Genomic DNA, 20,148 nt, shown 5'->3' with positions numbered 1-20,148 from the left:
CGTTGGGATGGTAATCCAATATCAGCAAATACTGTTTCTGGGACCAGCTCTGAGAAGAGGGGACTAAACTCTCCCCTGGCTGGGGCAGCGAGGTGAATTACAAACTCCGGTCCTACAGCTGATCCTTCCTTCCCCTCCTGCGAACAAATCCCAGTGCAGGCAAAGCAATGTGCTGCTTGTCTGGGGCTCACAGCCCTGAAACCTTCCAGGAGCCTTCAAGAACATGGTTTGATCCGAACCATGCTCAGCAAGCAGACTTCCCACTGATACCATTTCTTTCGATATTAAAAAGTCGAAGTTCTCTTTAACCCTAGGAGACAGAACTGGCAGAAGCCCGAGGAGTGCAGAGATCACGGAGAAACCACAGCGACAGCAGCGTGCTGTTGGCAGCCCCATAGGGTCTAAAGCAGCTAAGGAGGTGTTGCCTACCAGTAACGCAACAGCAGGCGATAAATATGGATGCGATTAGGCTGATTTGGGTGAAAATAGGTGAGTTGCATTCAGCTGCTGGGAAGGAAAAAGCCTGGCTGTCACCTTACAGTGCCTAGCACCAGTGGTGGGGGCAGCTGCCCCCCCCAGCCCCCAGGAATTAGCCCTGAGTCCTGCCCTCAGCCGAACTGAGACATCTCAGCAGCTTCTGAGCAAAGCATCCTCTACGGCCCATGAAGAGAAGGAGGCACATCTGACCATTTTGCTCCTTCACAGGGAGGAATCACCCTATGTGAAGCCCCCATCTTGGGCAGCCCCCCCTTAGTCTGTGCACCCCAGCAATAAGGAGACAAGCCCGTGGTCCAGATTTACAGTGTTTTGTCATTCTTCACCATCTCTGAACAGGCACATTTCCTCCACCCACCTCTGAACTGAGTTGGGAAAAAGCTGGCCTGGGCTTTAGACATGAAGTAACCACTCTGTCAGCACAGGCAGGAGGGACATTTGAGGATTTTATATCAGAACTACGATTTTTTTTACCCTTTCTCTCACCCCTTCATGTCTCAGACAGCATATAGAGGCTAAACCAGAGAGCTTTGTTTGGGTTTATTGCATTCTTCAAGGTGTCCAGCATCCCATTCAAGTGGCAATGTCCCTGCAGATTAAGGGTGCTTAAAACACAGCATTGGTCAAGAGGGAATTTTTCCATCTGTCCAAGTGCTGCTCACGTATGGCCTATTAAAAGACCTCCTAATGGACCATTTTGTGGCTGTTGCACAACAAGGCTTTGGCTGTTATTTAGAATGTGCAGATGAGCTACAGCACCTGCTCTGTGCTGGGGGCTCCCCATCCCTCGGCCACCCAATGTGGGGAAAGATACCATATAATATTAAGAAAGCACTGGTGCTTCTGGAGTGAGCATAAGCAGGTGCAATTCTGAAGGTGGGTTTGACTCCATTTTCCTTTCAACAGGTACCAGTAAGTGATTCGCTATTAAAAAGATATCTAAAATGTCAGATCTGGAGTTTTATGTAGTTTTCTGGCACATAGCAAATGGATGCAGATTGAATGTGACTTCTGGAGTCCCTTTAGTATTTAAATAGGAAGATGCAAGCGTAAGAGGTAATCTGAATCTCACGTGCCTATCTCATGCCAATGATCTTGGCGTAGAAGAGCCTATCTAGAATTAAGGGCTATTGATAGGAGGCAGAGGTCTGTGCTAATTCGGGCTCATACCTTGAAGATAAAATATGCATTTGATTGTTGAGGTGACTGCTAATTTTAGCTCTGGTTTTGAATAATGGAATAGCGTTATTGGTCTGATGTAAAACTGTGCATATTTCTTATGCAAAATTGCCATCTCAGTAGTGAAACAGCCTACTTTGATTTTGCCTAGATACTAAAGAACAGAGCACAATAAATATGCATGCAATTAGGCTAATTTGAGTGCACAAAGAGGTATTACCTAATATAGCTAAAATTCCAAGAACTGATGCATCAGATGCAATGAATTGTTTTCCCTGGCTTTGGATTGTTTGAGGGATTTCTGAGCAAGATTGCTTAGAAGATGTTATAGTCCATTTGCCTTTGTTAATCAGATGTTCAGATACGAGGCTGATAAAATACAAGCAAGATCTGAAGCAGAACCGAGTTATTTTAATCTGCTGCCTGCATCATCCTCTTGCACAGTAAGGGGAAAACACAGGAGGAATCTGGCACTTTCGTGGGTCCACCTTCACGTGGACACAGCAGAGAAGGAGAGGTAAGGAGAGGTCGCTTCTCCTCCCCGCCACGCTGCGCAGACACGTGCTTCCAAGCTGTACAAAGGGAGCTGGTAATTGTAAAAGCTTCTTACTTACGTGGAGGTAACACGGTGGGCTCCACCTTTCGCTGCTTGTGCCCTCCTTGGTCTTCAACATCCTCCTAGAAGGGAGCTGAGCTGGGGGACGTGACTTACAGCCATGGGGAGGCTTCCCCTGGCAATCGACTGTAAGTCTCCTCGCTTGTGCCTATGCTGCCAGCTGAAAGAGGGCTGGTGACTAAATCCCAGTCCCAGGGCCCAGTGGACTGGCTCATATCCACTCTGCTTAAAGCTAATTGTCCCTAGTTTATGTAGGTCTACATACAATAGCATTCAGTCTTGGGTCTCTTCTGGGACCTTCGGGATACTCAGGTCCCTAATGACAATTTTTTCCCTTTTTTTTCCTCCTGCAGTTCAAAATATCCAAAATTATTTGAAAGCTGTGTTTGAGCCCATGAGAGCGGTATTTTTATAATGCAAACCAGGCTTTGTGTTGTCTTGCACGGGGCTCGTGGAGGCATTTTAGGGTGCAATGCATGACAGGGTCCTATTAAAGGTCATGGGGGAGAACCCTCGCACCACCCTGTCCACGCTGTCTTTTGGGGACAACTTGGGGAATGAGTTGTTCCCAGAGCAGTGCCTGGGCACTGGCTTGGAGGGAGCTGGCTGGGGCCACCCAAGGCAGAACAAGGCAGTGAGCTGTCGGCTGGAGTGGGTGGTCGGAGGTCCACCACAGAGGTCCGCTCCGTGACCCTCCTTCAGGCCCCCAAAGAGACAAACCTGTTCACTCCAGTGAAGACCAGGCTTCTTCTGTATAGCTTGCCACTAACATGGAGAGTTTGGCTCCATTTCTTTGTCATTCCCCTTCATGTAAGTGCAGGCTGGCTTTAGAACTCTCCTAAGCCACCTCTTTGCCAGACTACCCAAACCCATGTCCCTCAGCATCTCCTTGCAGATCATACGCTCTAGGCTACCGACCATCTTGGCAACACTCCGGTGGACCTGCTCCAGTTTCTCAATGACCTCTTGAACTGGGGGTCCCAAAGTGGGACAACATTTCTGGGGCAGCCTCACCAACATTGAGTAGAAAGGGAATAATAACTACCCTCCGACTACCAGTCACATTGCTCCTAACACATCTCCAGTATATGGTTTGCCTGACTCACGTTAAATTCTCACTGAAGTCTCATAGTAAAGCCCAGACCCTTTCCTGCATGGCTATTACGTAGGCAGTAGGATGCCATCCTACACCAGCGCATTGGCTTTACACTGCTCCTGTTGAACTCTGAGGAATTTCTATTGACACAAGTCCCAAGTTTCTCAAGGTCCCTCTGGACTGAAGCTCTACCAGCTCTGCCAAATGGAGCTGGATGTCATTGCTTCTAATCTATTACCATCTGTAAATGTGCTGAAAGTGCCCTCTGTGTCATCAGCCTGGTGACTGATGAAAATATTGAACAATATCAGCTCCTGTGTCATTCCCTGGGGTCCTCTGTTCATTACTGGTTGCCAGATGGCCCATCACAACATTGCTTACTATTCTTTGACCTAATGGTGCAGCTAATTTTCAGTCCATCTAACAGTTTGTTCATCCAACTCATGTTTGCTCAGGTTTTGCATGAAAATGCTGCGGGAGACTTTCCAGTTGTCAGAGCTGTCCCTGATCACCATGAATTTCTGATGGTGGACAGCAGCCATGAAGTCACATTGGCACCCTCAGGTGAATCCCATCTGCTCACCTGGATCTGAATACTTACAGTTTCTGTAGGTAGACCTTCATTTCTTGCTCCTCCCATTGGTCGTTCCTTTCCTTCCCAAATCGTGCTGGACATGTGAAGGTGTGGGAGTAAGCTTTGCCAGTGAAAACATATGCAAAAAAGGCATTAAATGCTTTGGGTTTTTGCCTATTATCTGTCAGTGGGTTGTCTCCCCCATTCACTGGTAGACCCACAATTTCTCCACATTTCCTTTTGCTGCTAACGTATGTGTAGCATCCCTTCATGTTTCTCTTTGCCCCTAGCCAGTCTAAGCTCCAGCTGGGCTTCGTCCTTTCTGATTTCATCCCAGAGTGAATGAACAATGCTTGCATGCTCCTTTTGGTTGCTTGCCCACGTTTCCAATTGTCGTTATCTCTTATTCTGCATGTCAGTTAATTGAGAAGATACTTGCGTAGACAAACTCCTGGTCTTTCTGCACAAGGGGATGGTTTGCTCCTGAGCTGTCGTTTTCATACCCTGTGGGCCACAGTTACTCTTCTCTGACCTCCCAGGCCTTCAGCTGGGCTTAGGGCAGCAGGTCAAAAGCATTCCTCTTTGGGATCCCACCTCCAGACTGCAATTCCCCAGCCGTTTGCGCTTTGGGCCCATGGCACCAGCTCAGATCTCACCTCATTTCTGAGAACGTGGGCTTAGTGGTGAGGAGCCCTCCTGCCCTCAGGCATTTCCACAGCTCAGGTCCCTCTCTGCAGGGCTTGTCTTCTCTCCTCCATGTCAGCTGTAAAGGAGAAAGCAAATCATGGATTTAAGCTGCAGCATGGGGATTTAGGCCAGAAATTTGGAAATAATTTCTAAGGGTCTGGACAGTTAACTCTGGAAAAGGAGCACAGCAATCCCATAAAATCTCACCCTTCAGAATTTTTAAGAACAGCCTAGAGAGATATATATAAAAAGAAGAAAGAAGAGGGCAGTGGGGCTGGGTGTTCCTGCTCTGGGCCTGGCAAAACTGGACTCGTTCCTGAGCCCTACTCAGCCCCAGCTTTCTGTCATCTCTTCGATGTACCATCTGCTGTGTTCAGCTGCGAGTCTCTGCCCATTTCAGCTCCTTCCTCCACATCACCTGGTCCTCAAGGGCCCCCCCACCCCGACCCTCACATTTTCTGGGCTAGAGAAATGTGTTTCATTCCTTCACTATCAGGAGCTCCATCTCTTCATGGCTTGAAACACGCTGGAGCCACATTAGTGGGTGCCTGTGAGAGCACGAGCTCCTTGGAGAAATGGCCTGTTATCCTCCCCGGGGGGCTGAAGGTTGCCCGCCAATCCATCAGCTGGCCTTCCCGGAGCACCCAGCAAGATGCAGGGAGGGTGTGCTGCTGAGTATGAAAGGGATCTGGAAAAATAAACCACAAAAAGTCTCCTCCCAGCATGGCTGCTCCCCCCCGGCACTGGGATTATTACTGGGGGGGGATGGATGTGGCACCCTCCTTCTGGCAGCTGGAGCTGCTCCCATCTAGGGGGGAACCCAAACCCTCACGTATGACCATCAGCTGTGACTTGGACACTGCCAAGGGACATTTTTAAATGACTTAATTTAGAGAATCACTCAGCAAATCCCAGCAGAAATCTGGTATAATTGTCATAATTTCCACTCTTGATAGTAACTCCTTTTTGGTCCCCAATGTTGAAAAGCAACAGAGCTGTGGTCCTGTGGTCGGGACACTTTCTCCATCTCCACTTCAGCAGCGTACCATGGAAACATCGAACCGCCTCATCAATCGTTACCAAATGCGGGATGCGGGGCTTTGTGCTCGCTGGAGAGGAAAGCCCTGGGGCTCAGGGTGCAGCTCAGCTCCCCAGGGGAGGCTCCAAGGGCTGCCCACCATCCTCTTCCCCAAAATCTTCAGCCGAGCCTGGGCTGAAGCTCTTCACTTCAGCGAGCGCATCTCTGGGAAAAAGTAGCATCTAATCACGTTGACCCTTTCCCAGCCCTCCTGTAGGTCAGGTTTACCCCACGGGGGCCACAGTTAAGGAGACTTGCTGCCATCCCAAGTCACAAATCACCATCTCTGCCCCAGTTAGCTAAAGCCAGATGTGATAAAAGCAAAACCAACCCCAAATCTCCACATTTCCTAATGAAATCAACCTATTCCTTGGTGAGCTTGTGCAATCTGCCGTTCCACAGGTCTTCAAAAGTGGTTTATAAAAATATTAACTCATGGGTGTTCACTGCTTTGCTTTAGTTCCCAGTGAACGCTCAGGATTTGCTGCAAAACTGGAAGCAAGGTGGGATCTAGTTTTGGGATGGTATTTTGCACATTGCAAAGGGTGAGGAAAAAGAAGATGATTTGGGGGGGGGGGGCAAATATTGTACATATGACAGCATGCACTCAAGAAAGGAAATTATGGACCCTACAACACAACCGCGCTAATAGTTTATAGCATTTAAACAACATTTAAAATGGGGAAACCTCCAGAGGCCTCCTGCAGTTTGTCAATACCAATTTTTGTCCTAAGGACACTTTAGAACAGCAAACTTCTTAATGAAAGGTTTCCCAAAGCAAATGGAAACTCTGAAAAATTATGTTTCTTATATTTCCTTTCTGCTCCTGATCGTAAACTCTGTATAACATATCCACAAGCAGGTAGACTGAGAGAAGATTTTATTACTGACAAACACTGACAGTGTTTCTCCTGCCTGAATAATAAAGACAGATTGGCATAGCCATTGCTGCTGGTCTCAAGAAAATGCAGAGTTCCTCACCAGAAATCAAAAGCAAGCCAAACTTCTTTTCTTATTCATTTTTCTAAATTATTTCTAATGTCGTATACTTTTGTGTTCAGAGTACGAGTCCCATGGTGTGGCTTTTACTTAAAAAAACATGGCTCATGGAGATGAATCTCTCCTGTCATTCAAGACAAATTTCTACCCTTCACATGTGAAAAGAAAAGTGATGGGCTATGATCTAATGTGACCCAAAGGCTCAGAAAATGAGAGGGCATCCTCAGCAACAAAGCTTTTTTTCAAATTGTATGATTTTTAAATCAATCTACTGATGCGGAGACAGAAGGAGGAAGGAGGGAGGATGGCTTGCGGTGATTTTTCTCCCTCCTCCACCTTTTCTGTACTTTAAGAGAATGGCCATGGGAGTGAGCTGGGGAAAGCGGTGTCAGCAGAATTCATGGAAACCTGGGAGCTCTTGAGAGGACCCTCCTGGGAGCTTCAGACAGGGGCCGGCTGTGATTTTGGAAAGGAATTGCTGGTTACTGTACATCATCCGCTTGCTTTCCTGTTACCCTTTTCTTCCTCCGGGTTTGTCGAGCCCCTTGATTAATCCCTTATGCTCAGAGAAAATATTGCTCATTGAGGACTCGGACAGCTTTGTTTAATCTTCCCGGGGCTCTGCTTGGAGGCTTGAGCAAGTTGTTATTAGCAACAGCTCTAATTTGAGCCAGGCCCTTGTTGCTATCAATCAACACCGGGCAGAGGGAAAGCCAAAGCAGACAGCCGTCCCTGCCTGTCCCTGTCGCTGCACCCCTCACCGGGGTGCTGGGTCCCCTCTTTGTGCTGGGAAGGGGGGCAGCACCCCTCCAGCCCGGGCAGGATTAGGTGCCCCATCGTCCCATCATCCCCAAACATGAGCTATCGGGGTGGTGGTGTTGGCTGCGTAGGTTGGTGTGGGGTTTTTTTCTTCCTGGAGAAGGAGGTGAATGATGGAGCTGATGGGTCAGCGGTTAATTGGGTTTTGTTTCTGCTGCAGTAGCCTAAACGGGTGATGGATGGTCCAGCCAGGCAGGAAGGATGTGCTGTCATCCCGCACTCCCTCTGAGGGAAGGGCTCTCAAGAGGGCAGCCTCTGGGAACCTTCTGGAAGGGAGAATTGTTTGCACACATCCATGGGGACATCCTCCGCACCCGCTCAAGTCCAGACACCAAGGCTTGGGAAGTTCCAGGTTTACTTGGACCTTCGTGCTCTGGCCCTGCGTGCCTCCCAGTACATCCTCAACGTGCTGGCTGACATTCATTTTTTCCTTCAGAAGCCTCAGTTGCGTTAGGCAATCTCAAACGCCGTGTTTCCAACTCCTGTGTGCTTGAGTCCTCCTCCAGAGCCACAGCTGATACGTAGCTGCTGCCTGGTTTTGGCAGGGCTGGGCTTAATGCCTGTGGAGCCCAGACTTGCCTCCTTCTGTCAGTAGGACACGGTGGCCCATATGTCTGGGCTGCTTCAGTTTGCCCGCCAGAAATTTCCGCCAGTCAGATGAGGACAGAATGTAATTTGCTGATTTAATTTCCCACAGATTACTCTGAAGACACCGGTCAAGTTGCAGCCAGCTTGCAGCTTTTAAGAAAAGTGCTAGGACATTTCTGCTGCGTGGCTGCTGATGCTCAGCTGAGCCGGGGAAGCTGGGAAAGAGGGTGAGATAAACTGGGAAATGCTGCCGTGGTATTTCACCATCGCTGCCTTGCAGAGGCAAACACCACACACCCTCCGACCTCATTTCCTAGCTCGTCTGCCCGCTGCAAATGCCCTGCGAGGACATCACGTTTGATGAGTGGCAGTGGGAGAAACTTTTTCAGTTGTCATGCTCCCCTCTGCCATCCTCCGCTGACTGAGCTGATGCCAAGAGCAAGCGCTGATGATGGGACCGGTGACCGCAGATGTAGGGAGGTATGTGTGTGTCGGTTGCCAGCGCTCTCCACCCTCTGTCCTTACACAAGCATTGGGGAAGATGTTTGACACAAACATTTTCCACTTAACACAATGAAACAGAGTCTTGATGACATCATTTGCCAAGCAGCTGCAGATTCTTTTTTTCTTTTTTCTTTTTTCTTTTTTTCTTTTTTTTCCTCTTTTTTTTTTTTTTTTCTTTTTTTTCTTTTCCCCCAGAATGGGGCTACAGGTTGTTTTCCTCCTACCCAAGCATACCGCACGCTGACACTGCGTTCAGTGCCAGGGAAGCCGAGGGTGCTTGGGGCACAGAGGGTGTGATCAGCACCGTAATGGCTATGCCGTGTATCTCGCCTGGTTGGTAATATCGGTAATAACACGGCTGGCATGCCGATACACCCACACGTTGCAGGAGGATTCGGCTTTCCTTCCTCCTTGTAAGAGGTGCAAGCAACTGGTCGAACTGGACGGTCAAACCTGCCTCAGTCTGCTTTTGTTTGCAAAGCAAAACCTCCCAAACCTCCACACAACCCACGGGAAGAATAATTAAGTGAGAGGAATGGGTCAAGGGGCCCCGGGAAGGTACTTTTCACAGCTTTTACCTTCCACCTGTTGAAACTCCGATGCTCCTAAGCGGATGTTTTGCCTTTCCAACATCCAGGCAACTTTGGTATTTAAGCTGCTAAAATCAGCGCCAAGTACTTTCCAAAATGGTAGTGAACTGCTTTGGTTGCCCTGGATTGCTCAGCTTCCCAGCCTGCTTTGCTGAGCAGCCGGCCCGTGAGCTGGGATGCCAAACCTTTCTGGGTGCAATGCCTTTAATCCCCAAGGGCCCCGCTACGCTTTGCAGAGAGATGTTCTGATGGTGTTGCCTCATTCCTGAAAATTGTTCTCTGTAATAAGGGCAGAATTATATCTTAGAGCACGAAATCTTACCACTCCTCAAGACAGCTTGAAAGGTAAGGCATTATTTTACTGACTGTGGTATCTGACCTTCAGAAAGCGCACAAGGTTGTACTGGAGGCAAAAGCCACTGTGAAGACCTATGTGACAAAATGAAGGTTTTATTACAAATGTGTACCTACATCTTCTGTAAAGATTTATTTTTGTATAGACATAGGTAAATTTCAGCTTGAACTTAATGTGCTTTCTCATTTTTTATTATTTTCAGATTACTCCCACATACAGTCTGATAGCTATGCCGTGTCTTCTTGCAGTCACTGGCTGACTGCATCATGAGCATCTCTGTTGTGTTCACAGCCATGCGTAGAAAGGAACTGAAAAGTCAGAGTTTGACACAAAGAGAATGTCAGAGGATGGATACATAGGTCAACTCTTTCTTTTTTTTTTTTGTGAAAACTGCCTTTATTTTTCAGGAACAGCAAAGTGGTACTGTTTCTTTTATAAGAGTACAAGTAAAAACAATTTCACTGATTATAGTTAAGAATAAGACCCGAGAAAAACAACCTTTAAGTATAAACCTGTTTTTGTGTTACTGCTCATTTCACAAAAGCTTGCTGAGTCGGGTGCTCTTTCTGGCAACCTGAGGGGGAGAGGGATTACATATTCCACACCAAGATGACAGAAAATGCTTTAAATGTTTAGCTTGGGTTTGTTTGGGGTTTTTTGTGAACAACTAAATCTTCATTGATTTTTTCTGTAGATCAAAGCTGAGCATATGTAACTGGAAAGAATAGCCCCAGGGAGAGCAGAAAAAAGAAATGGATGACACTTTACATTGATTTAGCCATTATGTTCTACTGGACAAATGGAATATAGCAAGAAGAGGCATTACACATCGTTGTTCCCAAAGGTGGCCTTGATATTTGCGAGTACTTAAACACAATTACAGCTTTAAGTAGAGTAGCAAGTGGTAGAGCTTGCCCTTCCCTCTTTACCTTTTAAGTCATAGAATTACACACAGTGCTTCTTAGTCATCCAAAGGATGGCACAGAGGTGAGCAAAGCATCCTATGTTCCTTTTTACAGGGAAACTACTAAAAGGGTGGAGAGCAAAAACCCTAAGCAGATACAAAGAAGAAGGAGGAAGGCTCTTCCATGCAGAAGAGATGCTCCTCTGCGTTTTACTGGCTGCCGGCAGCTGAACTTTCCAAAATCCTCTAACTCCCAATTCCTGGGGAACACACTCAAGTTACTGCCTGAGGCACCAAAGAGGAAATCAGGGTTTGAATTGGGGTTTTCTATTTCCAGCTTCACATTTTGGGCAGTGAAGAATGACCAAATCGGCCAGCTGCTGAAAAATCTCTCCTAAACAGAAGGAAATGTTATATGAGGACTACTTAAAATCCATCCAGTGATTTTAGAGAAAGAGTTGCCACCAACAGATTCTCACCTCCCTTTTTGTTCCCAATGGAGAAGGGACAAACTCAAGGTGCCTTTGACTGGATAAAAATATATTTGGGGTCAGGGATGGGAAACACTGCACACATCTCCTTAAAGAGCAATACGTTTGCTTTCAGCCCAGAAAACCTGGTAAGTCCTATTTAGGACTGAATCACTGCTTCTCAAACTTTTATGCACATAACCTCACCTCTGTTTGTACTTTTTTATTCACTTGCGGGCTTTCAACCCTATTCTAGTTCCAGGATCATGAGCAGCTTCATATCCTACTTCACGTGATCACGAACCCCTTTTTGGATCTGGAAGTCTAAGGATATGTCCATGTACTGAATACCCAAAGTCTGCATGGCTTTGTCCGTACTGCTAAATGCAGTGGAGACTAGACTAGTATTTCTGGAGACTAAATACTGCCGGAGACAGACCCCCAGCCATGCTGCCCTGGGTCTTCACCCTGCTCAGGGCTAGTCCTTCTGTAGGAGATTTCTCTTGGAAAGAACGTGTTGAAGAGATCCAAATGGAGCCAGGGAGTGAGCTCAGAGCGTGGACAACTGTGCGGATGATCCAGCGCTCGAGGTCTCTCCCTGGCTCTCTTTTACTCAGCAGTGTATGTACAACCTTTTAAGACTTTACACTTTAACCTTTAAGTTCTTATACTTTTAGTCCACTTGTTTACGGGTTTTTCACAAAACCAAAGGTGGGCCTTGGCCAGCAAAGACACCTGTTTCTTAGACAAAGGTAGCAAGTTCTTACTTGTAAGAACTTCTTGTAAGCTCCCTTGTACAGGGTGATGGATGCAGACAGCCTGGGCTAAGTGTAGCCTTGTAGGAGTCACTTGTGCTTGAGAGAAAGTACCACTGGGGTTCAACTTCTGTGTGGTATGCAAAGGAAAAGGATGGAAGTCAGAGGACAAGGGAAGTCCCAGATTATCACCTGTCCCATCTCCTGATTGACCCTATTCAACCATGCCCTTTCTCTGTAGGCTATACTTGAGAAGGAAAGGATAGATGGATGGATGGATGGATGGATGGATGGACGGACGGATAGATAGACAGACAGACAATCTGTTTGATGTGTTAATTGCCTGAACTGCTCTGTTCCCTGGGTTACTTTTTTTCCTTCTTAGCAAATCTTTAGAATAGAGCAGCGGAAAAACTGAGCTAGAACTGTCAGAAACATGATAGAAAATGGGAAGGGCTAAGATAATGTCAAGTCATGGTCACGTTGGTCACGGTTGCCTTTGAGGTTGAAAGGGATACCGCCAAATAGATGGTATGATACAGGAATGCCTGGATCTAGTCTCCAGGACTTTCTGTCTTGTGGGCAAGACCCACCAAAGTCCATTTGACTCCATAAAATTTGTAATTGCTCTCCATGGCACTATCTCATACTTCCAGGGCAGTATCTCATGCATCCACCGTTTAGCTACCAGTAATTCCGCAGGTATTTCCCTGTAATACACCTGCATTGCACACTTGCTCCCCTCTCTTTCCCTGACACCCTCTCTCCATAAGCAAGGCATAAGGACACTGCCCACATTTTGGGCAGTGAAGAATGACCAAATCGGCCAGCTGCTGAAAAATCTCTCCTAAACAGAAGGAAATGTTATATGAGGACTACTTAAAATCCATCCAGTGATTTTAGAGAAAGAGTTGCCACCAACAGATTCTCACCTCCCTTTTTGTTCCCAATGGAGAAGGGACAAACTCAAGTTGCCTTTGACTGGATAAAAATATATTTGGGGTCAGGGATGGGAAACACTGCACACATCTCCTTAAAGAGCAATAGGTTTGCTTTCAGCCCAGAAAACCCTAACACAGTACCTGCTTCGTTCTGGGGACATTTGTGGGGTAAGCATCAAGACCTTGGGTATCACCTCACCTTTGCTGAAGGACTGTATTTAAGTTGAGGCCCTTGCCCGTGGTCCCTGCCCGAGCCCCGTTGCAGACATGCCTGTGCCTGGCCATGTCCCCTGCTGAGCCTTTTCTTTTGCTGCTCCCTGACAGCCAGGGCACACACTTGGGACACAAAAATAAGAAGAGGCCAGGATCTTTTGACCTGTTTGCTGATGTGAAGTATTTGCAAATCTGTGGAACAGAGAGTCGTCCTACTCTTTGTCCCCTTCAATTAACTGCACTGGATCCTGTGACATCTTAGCTTATAGCTGTATAGGTATAGCCATAGGGCTGCACGCTACCGAGCTGCTGCTCCTCTGCCACAGTCGTGGAATCCTGTTTTTGTTGGATCGCTGTGTGATAAAGGCTTCATTCACTCTGTAGTGCTGTTGTTCGCTTCCAAGTGGCTCTTATGTTTCCTCTCCCTTATTGCACTGCTGCAAGATCTTTATTATGAGGAGCTAAAATAGAGCTAATTCATTGTTTGCTAACAACTCCAGTGTTTGCGAGGCAGCTGCACACTTACTCTCCATAAAATAAAGAATTCCCATCATTGTGGGCCTGGCTTGGCCCTCTCTGGAGCCAGTAGGATTTTGTTTTGATATGAATTAAGCCTCAGATGCTGAGACTGATATCAGTACGTACAAAAAGAACAAGCCCAGCTTTCAGAAGTATTGTATAGGATAGACAGAAGCACAGTTGCTTCAGAGCTGGATATTGGGCATTCTGGTCAGCGGGGCTGATCTTGATGTTCACAGCCATGGGCTGCCCTCCCAGAAGCGATGCTGTTAATTAGCACATGTTTTGCCTGCCAGAAGCCAGTCTCCGCTGTAGAAGAGCCATAATGCAGTTCACGGGCAAGCAATTGTACCTGATGTTTTATGAAACTAGTAAATTTATCATCACAACTCTGCTGAAAGGAGTATCAGGCAGACAATGACAAAGCCAGAGGAATTGTCTGGTCTAATTCCGCAACCCAAAGTGCATGGCATAACTCTCACTGCAACTGATGGTTTTGGGGTGGGTTCCCTCTTCTGACAGCGTCACCAGCTGTAATGTTCCTATGCCAAGCTATCAATCCCTGTTGATTCGGATGGTTGGCCACTGCTTTGTGCAGTGATCTCCTAAGTTTCCAGGCTGGCTTCCCAGGGTCCTCAATGTCCATAAATTCCAGATGAATGGCCTTTGTGGATATATAGTGGATCTGCTGCTTCTTTGACATTGGAGAGCAATTGTGCCTGTGTTGGTACATTGAATGATCTGAGAGCAGACCTCATCAGTCTTGACTACAATTGTTTTGAATAATTTAGTAAAGCTGACAAAATTTTGGGAAGGACATCTGGATTTCCATGAAGTTTGCAATTATTTCATCAGACTTAAGTTTACTTTACTGATTGCAAAGCAAGCCTGTTCATTGTTTTGACTGATTCGGTCTCGTTCATGAACAGCATGTGGTTTTGGAGAGGCCTCTAGTTTTTAAGGAATGCTCTGTGTTTCACAGCTTCTGTGCCTGAGCTGCGTCCTCCAGCCACTGTTACTAGACCCACACCAGTTTGCACGCAGCACCTAAGGAAATGACCCAGTGACTTTTGGACAGGGAATCCGGCAAGGTTTTGTTCTCAGCTTCCCTGGTGCATCTCTGCCCACGTGATTTTTTTTGCTGTACCTAAGTGTAATTGCAATAAATGTCTGCTCAGGTATAAAACAATCACCTACCTCATAAAAGGTCTCTAGTTAAATTGCCCATGTTTGTGTGGGAGTGTTTTCTTTTCCGCTGGCAAAGAGTCCATATAAGGAGTAATAACACTGAAGAATCTGTTAAAGAAAAATGTTTATTGAAGGTTTACTATTTCACAGGTTTTACTGTAGAATCATTTACGCAAAGCTGTGAGTCACAAGCTGAAGTTCAGTGTCTGAAATTGCTGGCAGGGTGAATGAATTTTGTGCATGACAAAGAGATCAGTAGTCTGCATGTATTACAGTCAATTCATAATTGCTTTAAAATCACATGACAAGTGATTATTATTAGGCCAGGAGCTGTTAAAGTCAAGAACAAAAGAAGGCCAGAACCTGAAGCTATTTACTGCTACGTTTCTCCTTCTTGAAGGTTTATGAAAGATGTCCTAACTGGAAAGCACAACAAAAATCATCAGTGCCCCTTCTAACTGCTGCGATGTCAGTAAACTTGGCAGAAATGTCTGTGAAGTGCAACATTTACTCGTGGTACATGTCACAAGGACCTAAGCATAAAGACCCAAAATAGACAGGTCTTGACAGCAATAACTTCATTGTCCTGCCTTGATGGTCGAGCCTACCTAGCGAATTGACATGACCTCTGTCTATGGCTGTTCTGTCTCCTCTGCGTCCGGGGTGTGCAATTTCTATTAATACAGACCTTCCTCTAAGGGGTTCTTTCTCTAGAAGCAAGAAGGAGAGTTGTCTGCCTGTAAAGGGAATATCTCCAAAGGTGAAAGATGCCTCAGGAAAGTACGTGTCACTCTTGAAAGAAGTGACTATCCGTCAGCCCCACAGACTAGAGGAGGACTGAGACCGCAGCTAAGTGACTAGAAAAAATGGAACAGAATGAAATCTTGAAAAGAGATATTTTGGTGAGATAGGCTAAAACCAACCAACCCCTCTGCCCCCAGCCTGATAGTGCAGACAGCGATCGATTACTAGTCAATGGGTTAATGCAGTGGTGATACAAGAACGAACACAGCCTAACACAAGCCCCAGCCGCCCGGCTGTGAGCTCTTGCCATGGCCCCCGTCTCACTGGTGGTACAGAGACACAGTCCCTTTCCTCAAGGTGCTCGATGCCCCAGGACATGGTGGGTGATGGCAGATCTCTTGGCAAGGTGAGGAGCTGAGGGAGACAGTGGGACAACTTCGAACACATGCGAGGTGGTGATGCAGCACATCAGCAGCTGAAATATTGCCCAGAGTTTTGAAGCCATCGGAGCAAAGACAAGGTTTTAAGGGCGACTTCATTGCAAACGATGGGTGCTGCGTCTGGGTATTTGTGCTTTATCCATGTAAACGGTGGGCAAGGTCCCCCAGCCCCATGAGAGTGAGAAACTTTCTGAAGATAGCTCTGCGCAGGACAAGGATGCTGATTCCAAAGTGCGTAGGCATAACTGGAAGAAGTGAACTCACCCAGTTCACAGCAGCTGGTACAGATCATTATTTAACTGAATCAGAGCAGAGCAAATGTTTCCTACCCCATAAATCCAGATGAACCTGCTTAATTCTTGGGAGATTTTATTATCAAGAGATTATATTTACCCTTCATTTGAGGATTTGGTTGAGGGTCCTTTTTGGCAAGGCCAGCTGTTGTGCCGAGCCTGCTTTCTCGCCTGTTGAGCTATCCCCAACACTGTGCACTTTGTCATGGAGATGTGCCGCAGAGCTGTCGTTTTGGCAATGTCAGCCCAGGGAAAGGGGACCATTGCCCACCCCACTGCTGGTGCACGCAGCAGTGGAAGACCCATTGCTCTGCAGCTGAGAGATGCCAAGACTCAGACATCCCAGCTTTGGTTCTGTTCTTAACCACAACCTCCATCACAAACACACGCCCAAGAGAGGGCTAATATTTTCTCTTCACAGATGAGACAGAAGGCATATTAGCAGGCAGTTGCTGCTGCCAGGAAAACATGAGTCTGGGAGGCTGCTGAAGTTCCTCAAACAACGAAATTTTCTCTCTTCTAATGCCTCCTGGATGACACAGCAACCCCTCTTACCTGCTAGCCTGCGGTTTATATGATAATTGCTTTAGGGTCCCTCTAATGTGTGCTAAGACGAGATTAATCTGAGGAAGGACTCTTCTTGCTTCTCCTTCCAAGGCTCTGACCAGGAGGACTTTCTCCAGGTGACATATTCTGGATCACACCATCTTTTTGGTCTCAGCGAGCCAAGGCAGGCAGTTCTCCTGCCAGGTTTCTCCTTCCTTCTGCCATGCCTTCTGTAGTAAGGAAACAGGAATGGCTAATTCTTGCCTGCATAAGGCTGACCCCTTTCTTTTCCTAGAATTAAGAATACTCCTTAGATGTTTTGGTGGAGAATTTAATAACCTTCCTGAATAGCACAAGGAACTCCAGGGCCTGGAGGCATCATATTTAGTACTAACAGTCAAGCACGCTGTCATGCCCAGATTTAGCCTCCCTGTCAGCCACACAAGACCTAGAGAAAAGAAACTTCAGTAGGATCAGTGCATTTTCATTGACAACAAATCCAGACGACGCAGGACCCAGACTGATGCTCTTTCAAGAGGCATGTGCAAGTCACTGCAGCTGTTCCCAGGATATGAAGTGTTTGGAGTGATGCCCAGAAGATCAAGGTGCCTACGGTCTGACGCAGCTCAGCAGCAGTGAGGCCGTGCAACGTGCACCGTCTTGGCAGATACAGCTGGTATGATGACTATGGAGACAATGCTAGTTAGGAAGAAATAGATGTGCTGTCAATCACCGGTGTAAAACCAGATGTTATGAGCTTACATTTGTGGCTAGCTGGCTGATCAAGTGACAAATCCTTCATCTGCAGGAATAAGAGAGTTTGGCATACAGCTCTTTCTTTTGACATGGCAAGGAAGAAGTCTGATGTGTCTCAATTAATTGGTTAAGTGCAGGATAAGGCGATGGCAGCAATGGATCTGAGATCAAAACCACTAAGTACAAAGAGACAGTTTAGATTCCAGGTGCTTTGAATTTGTGCATTTGTAAATAATTAAGATGATGCGTGAGGGGTTGGGATAGTGATTTTTATTTCCCCTTATGTGTGTTTCTCAAGCCTCTCTTGCAAGCCAGACATCATCTTATGTTACAGCACTTGTGCTTGTTTCTTCTCCTCTTTTCCCCAGGTCTGGAACAAGATTAGTCTTTGATGAGGTGTGGTAGTTCTGCAGAAGGAAAATAGTAGTCTAGGACAGCCTTAATCCAAAACTCACAAGCTTACGTGGTCTCTGTTCATCTGTTGGAGAGACCAAAAATCAGCAAAACAGACACAGGCAATGAGTTTTATCAGGCTGTCTACAACAGGCAGGTACTTGTGAAGTCTAGCCATGTTTCCAGCGTGCACTTGGAGCCACTGGACTTCTGTTTCCTTCTAGAAAAGAACAGTAATAGGCACTACAAATGAATGGGATGGGATATCTACATCCCGCATGACAGCAGCTTAGAAAAGGTTCAAAGGGGCTTCTTACAATCTCAGCTGGATCCTTCAAGTCAGTTCAGTGTGGCTCAAGCAACCTGAGGCAGGGTATGCCATTATTCAGAGGGACATCCAGGCTGTGATGGGCTGAGGAACAGGGAAGGAAGGAAGCGGTGATAAAAGGTATGGAGCACTCTTCAGGAGCACTCTTCAACAGCTGAACCTTGAAGACTGAATCTGACTTTATTCCTTGAATTCCTTTCAAGTGGGGAGAAGATGGCTATGAAAATGAAAGCCAAAAAGAAGCCAGACTGGAAGAGGTGTAACACTTTGTCCTGGTTTCAGCTGGGATAGAGTTAATTGTCTTCCTAGTAGCTGGTACAGTGCCATGTTTTGAGTTTGGTATGAGAAGCATGCTGATAACACACTGATGTTTCCAGTTGTTGCTAAGTAGTGTTTAGTCTAAAGTCAAGAATTTTCCAGCTTCTCCTGCCCAGCCAGCGAGAAGGCTGGAGGGGCACAAGAAGTTGGCACAGGACACAGCCAGGACAGCTGACCCAAATTGGCCAAAGCGGTATTCCATACCATGTGATGTCATGCCCAGTATATAAACTGGGGGAGTTGGGCTGGGGGATAGCCACTCAGGGACTAACTGGGCATTGGTCAGTGGGTGGTGAGCAGTTGCGTTGTGCATCACTTGTATATTCCAATCCTTTTGTTGTTACTATTGTCATTTTATTAGTGTTATCATTATCGTTATTAGTTTCTTCTTTTCTGTTCTATTAAACTGTTCTTATCTTAACCCACGAGTTTTACTTCTTTTCCTAATTCTCTCCCCCATCCCACTGGGTGGGGGGGAGTGAGTGGCTGTGTGGTGCTTGGTTGCTGGCTGGGATTAAACCACGACACACTGTCCATAGGACCACTGGATGTCAGAGTGCAGTTGGACTCTTATTGCCAGAGAGGGGATGAGACATCAAACATCATGGAGATATTTGACAAGGATCACATCTCATGGAAAAGTTAACCTGCAGATGTTCACACTTGGCATGTAGAAGATTCCCCAAGGATATCAATTATTAACCATCCAGTGGGACAGACACTCAAAAGGAAATTCCCATCCAGAGCATCTTTGGTTGTGGAGGAAGATGCGAGTCCAGTTGTTTATTCAATGGGCATGTCATTAGAAAAAGCAAACTGCTGAAATAGCCAGGTTGCTTTATGCCACATTATGCATTATTAGTCTAAATTATACAGACTTACAGTCAACTTCTCTGTCTCCTGCCAGCAAGCTCTCCAGTCTCACGTACCAACACAGTTCATGTGCAGGGTAAATTTATTGAATTTCTCTCAGCTATCGGCTACCCAGCCTCATTTGTTTTGGTCTTAGGTTTTCCTTGAGTGGTAAAGGCGCAGATTTCTACATTTTTGAAGAATGTTTAAGCAATTTCCAGGAAATAGATGCGTATCTGGACGTGCTCTAGCATTACCTAAATGGTCCTTAAGAAATAGGCAGCAGATGTTTTAAAACAGAAAACCCCAGTATTTCACAAACAGTCTTAAGTTCTGTTTATTTAAAAAATGTACTTAGTAAGTCCATTGTGAACATGATCATAAATAAACTGGATGCATTTGCTATGACATTGTTAGCTGGAACTTTTCCGGATTTTGTTTTCTTTGGAATTCAGTGAGAGCTGAAGACCCAGAAGGTGACCTTCATAATTCATTAATCATCACAAAACACTTCCTTGAGGGAAAGGAGTATGAAAGGTATGTGCAGTGCTGAAAGAGGGCAGCTTGCTTCACAGCAGATTTGAGCAGATTTGATCTGGGCTCCGAGCCAGAGGATGATTTTTCTTAAAGAAAGGGTCCATCCAGCCCCAAAGTGCATGGTGGGTCCATCCAGCCTGGTGTGCATGGTCGTTGCCCCTCTGCCCTGCCTGCTCCTTCCACCCTGACACCTCCTGCTCGCTCTGCAAGGGGCCAGGCTCACCTCTCTTGGCAGCTCAACTGAAATGGACGGGACGGTGTCTTGGCTACGGCTTAGCTCTAACGTTATCACCTCTGCCTGAGACTGTCCTCGCCCTGCTCTTCATCAGCCACTTTCCAGCACAGCCCATCTTCTCCTGGACCTCCTTTTG

The sequence above is a fragment of the Accipiter gentilis genome, chromosome 19 (assembly GCF_929443795.1).
Source record: "Accipiter gentilis chromosome 19, bAccGen1.1, whole genome shotgun sequence".
In the NCBI taxonomy this organism is placed as follows: Eukaryota; Metazoa; Chordata; class Aves; order Accipitriformes; family Accipitridae; genus Astur; species Astur gentilis.
The sequence above is the reverse complement of the archived record's forward strand: the minus strand, read 5'-3'. Positions refer to the sequence as shown.